The following is a 10,752-nucleotide window of genomic DNA, read 5'->3' as shown; positions in this document are numbered from 1 at the left end:
GGACCCGGCTCTGAGGGGAAGAGTTGCCCCCGCCCCCGTGTCTTGAGTCCGGTGTCTTGTAAGTCAAATCTTGTTCGTCTTCGTGGAAAATAGTTTTCGGATAGGTCGCGGAAATGTACGCTGGGCAAGAATTTTTAAGAAGTCGTTCAGAAAAAAACAGTTTATTAGAAGAACTCGTTTAGACAAATGTATACTGAGATACAAGTGATAAAATAGCACCAAAGCATCACAAAAGGAGTATTTGAAAATTCTTTGAGTATAGTAGCGTAACCTAATGGCAGCAATCAAGCAAATTAGAAGAAGAAAATAGTCTGTAATTTTAATAATTGCCATTATTTTAATATCTCTCATCATGCGTTTCGAATCCAAGAAGATTCACGATCCAAGCCCAAGAAGAGAAGAAAGGACCTTTGGCATGGGCTAGCAATTAGAAAACAGATTTTCAGTCTGGCATCATTGGCCACAAACTAATATTCCCATCTCAAAAATTGTCATGGTCATTCAGTTAAGTAACTTACCTCATAATCCAAATAGTAAGCAATGTTTGGCTAAATTTGATAAAGTCAGAGGAAATCCTAGGGCATTGTGACAAGAAGTGAATTCCAGAGAAAGGAAATAACTGTAACAATCAACGCAATCTTGCTTATGTGCCGGTCAGATTCCAGGAATTAAAATCAAAACAAAACTCAGGCTGTGTAAAGTTCCCATTGTACCTTTAGTACTGATAAGGAGAGGGCCTTAAAGCTATTGTGTGTATGTGTTTGCTTTGCCTGAATACATTTTACCTTTTCCAGCATTTATTGTCTCACTTATACATGGGTGTAAGTGTTTATATATAAAAAACTATATGGCAAGTTTGTTTCCATTGCTTAAAATAAGTTTTACTAGCATATAAAGGCCCCATGGGTCTCTTGCAATGCTCAGCACTACATGGTCATAGAAGAGCTAATTATGATGTCTTGTGATATCAGTGTGATATATGTGAAAATATATTAACATCAAACATTTTAAATTTGGACACACAGATGCAATTATTTCATTTCATAGCTTTCATTGGTGCTAAGCGTCAGCAGTTCTCGTTGGTGGAGTTCCATGAAAGGACAGAGATGCCAAACAACTGACAGCAGCAGTGTCTGACCTTGAGGCAGAAGCACCACCTCAGGTGAGATGTACCCCAATAATGCCTTGGGAGAGTGGTATGTCCAGACTGGAATTGATAGCAACCAACACAGTCTAGCTCTTCCCAAAACAAAATATTACTAGTTCTTCCTTCCATGAGGCTCACATGTCATGGGCAGCAACAGAGTTCAAGGGCCTCAAGGAAGGAGGAGCTTGAACTCTGTTGCTGCCTATGACATGTGAGCCTCACCTGCCAGAGAGGAAAGTGCTGCTTTCTGTGCTGTATTGACTGACAGCCTTAACACTCTGCTTTTGCCTTCAGAAAATGGTTATGTACTTGTCCTTTCTAGCATAATCTGGGTGGAGGAGGAAGAAGACTCCCATCCTTTAACCCTCATGGGTTGGAATCTTCTTGTAGGATTTGGAATACCTACTTTTAATCGCTCCTTTCCTAAGGAGCCCTAAACACAACAGTACCACTTCTTAGGAAAATGCCTTAAGTAGACAGCAGTCCTTCCACCTTTAGCAGATGGGCTGTTTGGCATATGTGGGGCATTGGATGTGTATTTTCAGTTCTCACTTTTAACATCCTTCCTCTTTTCATCAATGTTTAAGCAGTCAGAATGGGAGTGAGAGGGAGAAAATAACTCTTCAGGCTAATGGTTACTATACTTATCTAAGAGGAAGATCTGTTCTAGTGCATGTTTATATATTTCATATAAAACCCAAGTTTGGATCGTTTTTTCCCTGTTTTATCCTACAATGTAAAAACAAATTCAGTTGTTGGATCACAACCTGGAACTCCATGCTTTCTGAGTTCCACAGTATTCTACTACCCTTAAAACACTACTGAATTACTCCCTTTCTTGAAATTCTCTTTCTCCACACCCTGTAGGTCTATAACGTAGTGTTCAGGACAAACTCTGGAAACTTTTTTGGCATCCTAGAAGGAATAGGCATTCAGGTGTTAACAGCTGACTCTTGGAGATTCCCATTGTCATTTTAAGAGATTGCCCCACGCAGGCTGTCTGCCCTGTCTTTATTGGAAGCTTCAATACCTGGTTCTAGTGGGAAACGTGGTCCTTCTCTACAGCTGCTATTCAGAGCCAAAAACATTGTCAGGGATTTAGGTTTGGGATAAACTAATACATCTGGCTCAGGTAATGAGAGACGTACCTAGCACATGGGCTTAGTTACAAACTAGATACTGATCAAGAGAGCTCTGAAGATGTATCCAAAGAATGTACAGTGTGTAGAGATAACCTAGCTCATTCTGATAAAATCAGCTGCGAACAGCAGAGCAGTCAGCATGTTTGCTTCTGCCACCTGTACTGGAGGAACAGTTCCTTCCTTCAAGTGTAGGGTAGACAGCAAGGATGGTCACTTGTAAAAGTACCGAAGTATAAGCCACTAGAAAATCTACAGAATCATCTCAGGCTGAAAAAGAACTTGAAGCATGTCATGTCCTCTCATCTCTGATGATTAAGAAGAAGGTGAATGACCAGTGCGCCAGCAGATATGGTGAACGCCATACTTTGCCTACTGCCTGATCGTCAGCCTTGCTTATAACACGTCCAAAAAGAAGAAATAGCCTTTTACAGCATTGTACTGTTGGATATGAACAGACCCTGGAACATCCCTGCCTATGATCAGAAGTAGGATTTATATAGAGAACTTCAATACTGTTACTTTGTAGTAATTTGAGTGAGGACTTTGAAGATTGTTGCTTAAGATTCCCTGAAGTGGGAGACAAAGATGACCAATGATCTCTAGATCATTACATTTGTCTACCTAAATCTTGATCATGTAGCTGTAAAGTTTTGTAGCACAGTATTAGTTTGAATACACTGTAAAATAGGGCAAGAAGCTTGAGATCTGTAGGTTGAGTAACTAAGATGCTGTAGCACATTCCTTGTTACTAACTCTGTACTAACTTTGCTTCTGTGTCAGGCTTATCTATGAAGAAATTAATCTTAGGGTTTCATTTCTTGCCATTTTCTTGAAAAGCTTGATGAAACACAAAAGCATTGAAAGTGTGTGAAAACTTGAGCATTTTCTAAGGTCACTTTACAGAAACATTGTAGGTTTAGCACAGTTTTGTACAGTTCAGAATGGCTTGATACATAATGTCAATTTTAAATTTGTTTGTTGGCCTTGCCATTAAGGTGTGCTTTATTTTTAAGGAATGTATGATTGTCCTAAAATACTTTAATTTTACAGCAATCCTTTGAATACCACTTACCAATATCTAGTGTATCTGTTGGGAGTGCTTCCAATATTCTTTCCTTGATGCTAATGATTCTTGGACCATATCCTTAAAGACTTGCAAAAAAATCCCCAAGAACAAAGAAACAAACAAACAAAAAGATATAAAGTATAATTATCAAACTATTTTTATTAAAAATTAATAGCTTATAATCTAAATGCTTCTAAGCTGACTCACTGTACTGCTTTCTGAATTACAGGAAGGCAGAGCTTAAACCAAAGGCTTTGGAGTCAAATGTTTCACAAAGACAACCCCAAAATGCCTCCATAAGTCAGTTTATATCACTGTGAAAACATGGTAAAATAAACAAACACATTTTGGTAGCATGTCCCAGTAATGTAGTAGTGGTGTTGGAATTCATACATATTTGGTTCTATAATACATTGAATTATATGGGTCACATCTTGTGTCACTGTGTGTTTATAGATTATTCTCCTTCCCACTCATGATTATGTAACTGCCACATATATTTGCATAAAACAGCCATTTTATGAACATTTATGTATTTATGTTTTTTAATGCAGCTGAACAGTGGGAAATGAAGAGCTCTGGTGATGTATTACCAGTCACAACTCTGCAGAACTCCAACTAATACTTTGAAGCATAGCAGCAATCCTGGGACCAGATTTTCAAAATAGATGTGCATGAAAATCTGAAGGTACATTTGATTTAACATTAATTAATCTAGTGAAAAGACATATAAAAATAAAAGGAGCAGAATATGTCATTTTAAATAAACATTATTAAATTTTACCTCTATTTAATAGTCAAAGCTCGTTTTACTAAAATAGGTAAGGGCATTTGTTTGCGTGTGAGTCTATAGCTTCTGTGCCAACATTAACAACTGTGAGCTCAGCTTGGTAATAACCAGGCAAAGATTATAAAATCAGTAGTGCCAGCTGTCTGGCCTGTGTACAATCAGGCTTTCATGAAAAATCTGCAGAATGGAATTGACAGAACCAGAAAGCAGCTGTTCTCAACCACGCACTTCCGCTCAGAAACTACAGCTATCTGAGTGAGAATTAATGCTCCTTTTCACATTAGTGCACTCTTCCACTGATCCTTAGAGCAGCTGTTGCTGTGCTTCCCCTAAACACTTTAACTGGAGTTGTACTAGGACTGCATGCAGCAATCGGCAAGCAATTTTTGCAGCAAGCAGGCAAAAGTCCTGAAATTCAGTTCCCTGAAATCAGGGAACTGGAGTAGGTAAATCATGTGTTGTTTTTGTGATCTTTGTCCATTCATTATTATACTTCCTGGAGCCACAGTGGATTAGTTTGACACCCAGGCAGGATAATAATCTGCTCCCACACCCCAGCTGTCTATCTTATAAGAAGCTATCTATCTTATACTTGGAGGAAGATTGCATGGAAAATTCTATAGAACATAACTGGCCCCTACGGAAACAAAAATTGAAGTTTTGGGGTTTCTTCCTTTTACTGTGCAATGACAGTTTAATGACTGGAGGTATAGTTGCAGCTCTACCACTTCCGTGCTGATGACTGTGGGAAGACCACTTTATCACATGGTTCTACACTTTCTCCACATGTGGCATAGGAATAATTAAACTTATCTTCTCCATGGAACACCATGTGTAGGAAGCTGAAATTATCATAAGAGCATTGGGAAGACCATATGGAGGAACAAAGCTTATATGATTTTGACTTTAACTACCTCATCTTTTCTAGCTAGTCTGAACTGGCATGTGACAGTTGCGTCAGCGACTGGGACCCCAGCCCACATAGCTTTTAAGCCTACATACTGTTAGTGCAAACATAATCATTGAAATCAGTCAGACAGTCTTACCCTGTCATTTCTCACTTTCTTGTCAGGAATCATGAAACAGCAAATTTTGTCTGTCTTTTGCAGAGATGTTTGAGGGAGGGCTGAATGCTGCGTTACTTGAACTGAGTTCTTCAGAGCTTGTACTGTAGACAGAGCCCAGTAAACTGAAGCTCCTAAGTCAAATAAATCTTCTTCATGCTCCTATAGTAAAAGCCAGGCTTACATATTAAATTCAACTTTCGACTATTCATATTTTATTGTACTTTTAATTATGCATTTATATTAAGGTCAGAGAATCGCAGAAAGATACTTTGATCGGAAACTGATTTTTGGAACATTTGGGAAAACTGGCAGTGGTGTTGGAGCCCACTAGATGTCAGTGTCCTCACACAACAGACTACTGCAGCTCTGCTTGCTGGGTGGGTGGGATTGCGTGTCTTCAGAGTAATGAGTGAGTTGACTTGGATCATGGCGATTGGCCATGTAAGGTCTGTCATATTTTTATGTCACTCCGGGAAATCGTTTCAGGAACAGTGCTGCAACCCATTTATTCTGACTGTGTGTTGTAGTTTCTACCAAACAATTTGTATACAGCAGAAATACTTTAGGAAATAAGAAGCCACTTCAGAAGCAAACAAAAGGAAATATTTCTGAATACATGGACATTCAGTGACCTAAAAACTATTAGAGGGAACTGATATCAGCAAATAATTCTTTGATTTCTGACTGTCTTCTCCAAAGGAGTCTTTGTACCCTACAATGTGGCAGCTATTCTGGCCTTGATATGAACTGAAATTATGACATTTTTTATTGTTGGGGAAATGTAATTTTAGATCTGAAAACACATCCAATAGTAAGGTTCATTAAGAGATGGTATTATGTAGAAGTAAAGAAGCTCATAAAAAATGGGAAACCTAGATAAAGAAAAAGCAGAACTTGTAGAAAGTATAGAAATAGGAAAGATAAAGAAATTCCATTAAAATACTAAGAAGTTGGTGCTGTTAAAATGTAAAAGGTAAGGTAGAACAAAGAGCAAAATTTGATATTGCAGATATAAAGACAGAGAAGAAAACTTCAGGTGATTATTCAACGTTTGCATAGATCTGTTGGTGCATGCAAGAAAACCATAGAATAATAGAACAGCCTAGGCTGGAAGGAACCTCAAAAGATCATCTGGTGCAACCTTTCATGGAAAAGGGAGCCTGCATGAGATTACCTAGCACCCTCTCCAGTTCCATCTTGAAAACCTCCAGTGATGGGCACTCTACCTAATGTCCCTGTATAAAATGTATTTTTACATTTTACTTTACACATGCTTTTGCATTGTTTCAATATCCAGTCTTCCCTTTTGTTTTTGTAAAACACACAGGGTTGAGCTTATAATAGTACAGACAACTGCTACACACACAGCTACTATTGCCACTATTACTGTACTGTTAGCACCATCGTTGTTGCTGTCATAATGTAAAGGAACAGATGCTTTTGCAGGAATGAACCGTGTGGCTTGTGCTATATTAGACACCTCTGAAATCAAATTGGTATCATCAACAGCATGTATAGCAAAGCAGATTATGGTGTCATTTTCTGTTGTGAAATTTTCTGGTTTAATTTTAAATTGTTCTTCTCTACCAGCCTTCTTAGGTGTGAGATTAGAGGAATTCACAGAAGTAGCATGATCAGAGTGATTTTTTAGGTCCATAAGATTTTCACTGCTATGGAAAAAAGAATGCACGTTATCAACAAATTAATATAGATGTTTTAATATCCCTGCTTATGGTGACAGTATAGGACTTTTAGAGCCATTTTGTAAAAAAATGTGCTCATGATTCCTGTTTAAACCTGACTGTATTGCTCTGCATGGGGCTTGGCAAGTTTGCTTTTAAACCTTATTTTACAGTTTCAAAGGTCTATTGTTGCTGGTTCTGGGAACTCCTTCTTTTCACTGGCCTAAAAAATATTGTTTCACCAACACTCTTCGCTATGTGCAGACCCATGCAAAATGTAGCTGAATGAGAAACTGTACTGCCCAAATACAAACATAAGGTGAAATGGCAATTAAAACATATGTGTAGATAGCAAGGGCGGGCCTTGCATCTGACCTGTATTCTCTCTCTCAGCACGAGGGTTTTTTCACAGCAAAAACTGTGAAAGACACAAAATGATTCTCCTATTGTACTGGTAGGTACATTGCTATAAATGCATTTCTTTAATTTTGGGGAGTTCTGCTGTTTCTATTTCAAGTCCGTAGCTTTTCAAGACTTTCCCCTCTTCCCCTCTCTGCCTCTTATGACTATCTTTTCCTCTTTAGATAGTAGAGAGATGTGCATGATACGATCCAGCTCCAAAGCAGTGCAGAACCTGCTATCTCAAACTATAATGCAATAACTGCGCACTTTAGCTGTAAGAGTTTTTAGACATATAGTTGCTAAATAGCGATAAAAGAAGCTGAGAATTTTTTTTTATTTGAATTTTTTTTCTTTGTGTGGCTGGTTATTAAAAATTTTAGATAGATGTAAGATTTTAATCTGAATCTGTAATCTGCATAATTGTAGATTGTGTATTTTAACATACAATGCTTATGCAAGGAAATGCTTGTACATTTCATTTGGAATTAGGTTTCATTTTTCCTGTACAACAAGCTTAAAATGAGTATTTTGGATAGAGCATTACTGCATCTCTGTAGTCCATTTACATCTTTGTAAATAGACTTAAAGCTTTGTATTGTCCATGTTGGCTGATTTTTTTTTTTAAATATGCACAGACATAGACTAAAACTTGTTGCTAAAGTCTCTGGTGGTTGTATTATAATTTTATTTATTTGTGGAGAACTAGAACAGTTATCATGCAACAGGGTAATTTTCTGTCTGGTTACATTTTCAGATGGGAAAGATGTAGCCCTCATCCCTGAGCAGTGGCCCTCAGAGTATGTCGTTGCAGATAGAAATATCAACGTCATCTCACAAAAACACAGTGTCTGACTCACCTTTTCCACTGCCAAAGTCACTTCCTGGAGCTTTCCAAGGCAAGACTAATGTTTTGTTTTCTATACGAGCGTGAAGATCTATAACTTTACAGGGTGGATAAATAGGAGCAGAATCTCCTCCTGTATTCACTACAAGAGAACTTGCTGAAATTCTGCTGAAACTTCCCAGTTTGACTTGGATTTCTTTATCAGCAAATTTAGGTCTTTGTGCATTCATATAAATTTTACCTGTTTAAAACTTTTTTTTGTTTTCATCATGACAGAACTCTGAATTGCATTTGCTTTTCATTTTTATTATCTCTTATTAAGTTTTCTTTAGGTTATTCAAATTTAGTGGAAAGTTAGTGAAGTAAGGGCAGAAAATAAGGTGATCTCGGGATTCTCAGCATAAAATTTAGGAAACCCAAAAAGCAGACAAAATTTGGAATGTGTAAAAATTTGACATGATGTAACCAGTAAAGCAGGTTGCAGAAGTTGGTGAGCTGTGGCTGCAATAAGTAGTTCTATCCATCTCTTCTCTTCACCCATACTGCAGGCCTTAAGAGAGCTTCAGTTTTATAAGCCATACTTTGTGAGTTTTTTAGACAATTTTTATGCTAATTTTTCTAAATTTCACAATGGATAAGTGTAAGAATATTAAACTGCAGCAACTAATATTTTTTCGTCATGAAGATGAAAAAGTACCAAAAAATCAAGAAATCTCAAAAGCGAAGTTTTCTAATAGGATTAGTTTGTGTACTAATGTTGCATGCTGAATTTATTTACCCCAAGTCCCCATTTTAAAGTCTCAAGAAGAATTATAGATTTGAAATTCCTGTTGTGAGATGCTGAAATAAATATTGCTGAGAATCTGTATCTTTCTCATGGCTGTAAGAGAAATAATTTTTAGATTAAAGACAACATATGATGCTATTCCCATACATAGGAAACAGTAGTTGGAGCTAGTTTGTTTTGGTTGGGCTTTTTTGTAGTGAAAATGGGAGATGGAACATCTTTTAAGATCAAATGCAATTTTTGTGAATCTAAATGATCCCATTTGCTAAACCCTTACATACAAATCATGCAAAGAATTGTCTGTTTCATAAATGGTCTTTACCATTTTCTCTGTAGCCTTGTATATACAAGGCTTGATTTTGCTTGAGGCTAAGTCTGGTGGTTGTATTTCTCCCATGGGTATTCACTCTTACACTGTATCATCCAGTGCCTTGTAAAGAAGTAAAGTACATTGAGTAAATTCCAGAAATCCTCATCATGTCAGCACCTTGGTATAGAATTATTGAGAATTATTATCTCAAACAAAATATCTGCAAGCAAACAAGGTTATTTTTGCTGTTCATACATAAACATAAAACCTGAACATTACTGTGCAGAAAACCTGGCAGTGTTTTTGTCATGTGGACTTCTTTAGAAATAGGAGTGGTCCCACTATGACAACCTGCTTTTTGTATGTATTTTGTTAAAAATAAGCATTTTGCATTAACACTTTTAACTACGTAAATCTCTTGTCACTACATGGAACCACCAAGTTAATACTTATTGGCCATTTACTACATAAAGCACCTTTAAATTAGAAAAATGTCATCATTTAACCTTTGGCCAGGAATTCAAGACAGGATTGCTTCTCTTTAAGTGAACTTGTGCAGTTGTACCTGACTACTGCAATAGATGACCTGCTGGTGGCATCCAAGCTAACTATTTTAAAGCTTGGCAGCAATGTAAAAATAACCTCACTGGTTCAGAAAATAGCAGATGTTTAAGAAACACAAGATAACACATTGAAACCTTATTATATTTTTAAGTACAGCAATGTGAAAGCAAGGACAGAATTGGGAGGTACTGCTGCAGTACCATCCTTCTCTATGGTGGCTATCACAGAGCCAAGATTTGCCTGTTGCACCAAGAACAGGCAAAAACCCTTGGCTAATCTCTGCATAAACAACAACTGGATTAAATGCTTTATTTGCCCTGTTCATGTGAGCTGCAATGCTCACAGGAGGAACATCAAAAGATGCTGGTTGAGAGGTAGCTGTTACTGATACAGCTTGAGTTGCTGTATGAACATTTTTAATACAAAACTGCCAATCACCCACCTGCAAATAAAATTAAAAATATAAAAAACCTAGAGAAAAATCTTCATGTTCTAACAGGGACATTGTTTCCCTAATTAAAGAAAAGCTATATGCTAGTCTATAGGAAATGGTAATTCAGACAATAAAAGAAAATTTTTACCTCTGCAATGCCAATTATACTGAGTAGCTGTGTTTCGGTTTCAATTACTGATTGTAAAGTCTGAGCTTCCATATTCTTTTCCTTTGGGGTCCCTCAGGGAAAAAAAATGGCTGAGATAGACTCTAATGCTGAAGAAAGTGTCATTTCCCAGGGAAAATGAAAAGGCACAGTCACTGACTGATGGTAGAAAGTAAACTATCAGATCTACTTTTACTTCATGTAAAACTCTTCTCACAAAATGAAAGAAATTTGGAAATGTTAAAAATTTTATTATATCATTTGTACTTGATCTTAGAGATGACATGGGACTGAGATAATCCTGCATCAGGGTTTAGTAGGCATTAGACATACTGCAGAACCTGTCAGAATT

At 37.2% G+C, this 10,752-nt stretch overlaps 1 pseudogene; it reads right to left on the bottom strand.

Annotated features, from left to right (window-relative positions):
• Positions 1-6,476: 6,476 nt before the first annotated feature.
• Positions 6,477-10,752, bottom strand: part of LOC104618685 — a 10,276-nt pseudogene continuing 6,000 nt past the window's right edge.

The sequence above is a fragment of the Phaethon lepturus genome, unplaced genomic scaffold (genome assembly GCF_000687285.1).
Source record: "Phaethon lepturus isolate BGI_N335 unplaced genomic scaffold, ASM68728v1 scaffold48993, whole genome shotgun sequence".
NCBI classification, from domain to species: domain Eukaryota; kingdom Metazoa; phylum Chordata; class Aves; order Phaethontiformes; family Phaethontidae; genus Phaethon; species Phaethon lepturus.
Note: the sequence above shows the minus strand (reverse complement) of the source record. Positions and strands in the feature narration are given on the sequence as shown.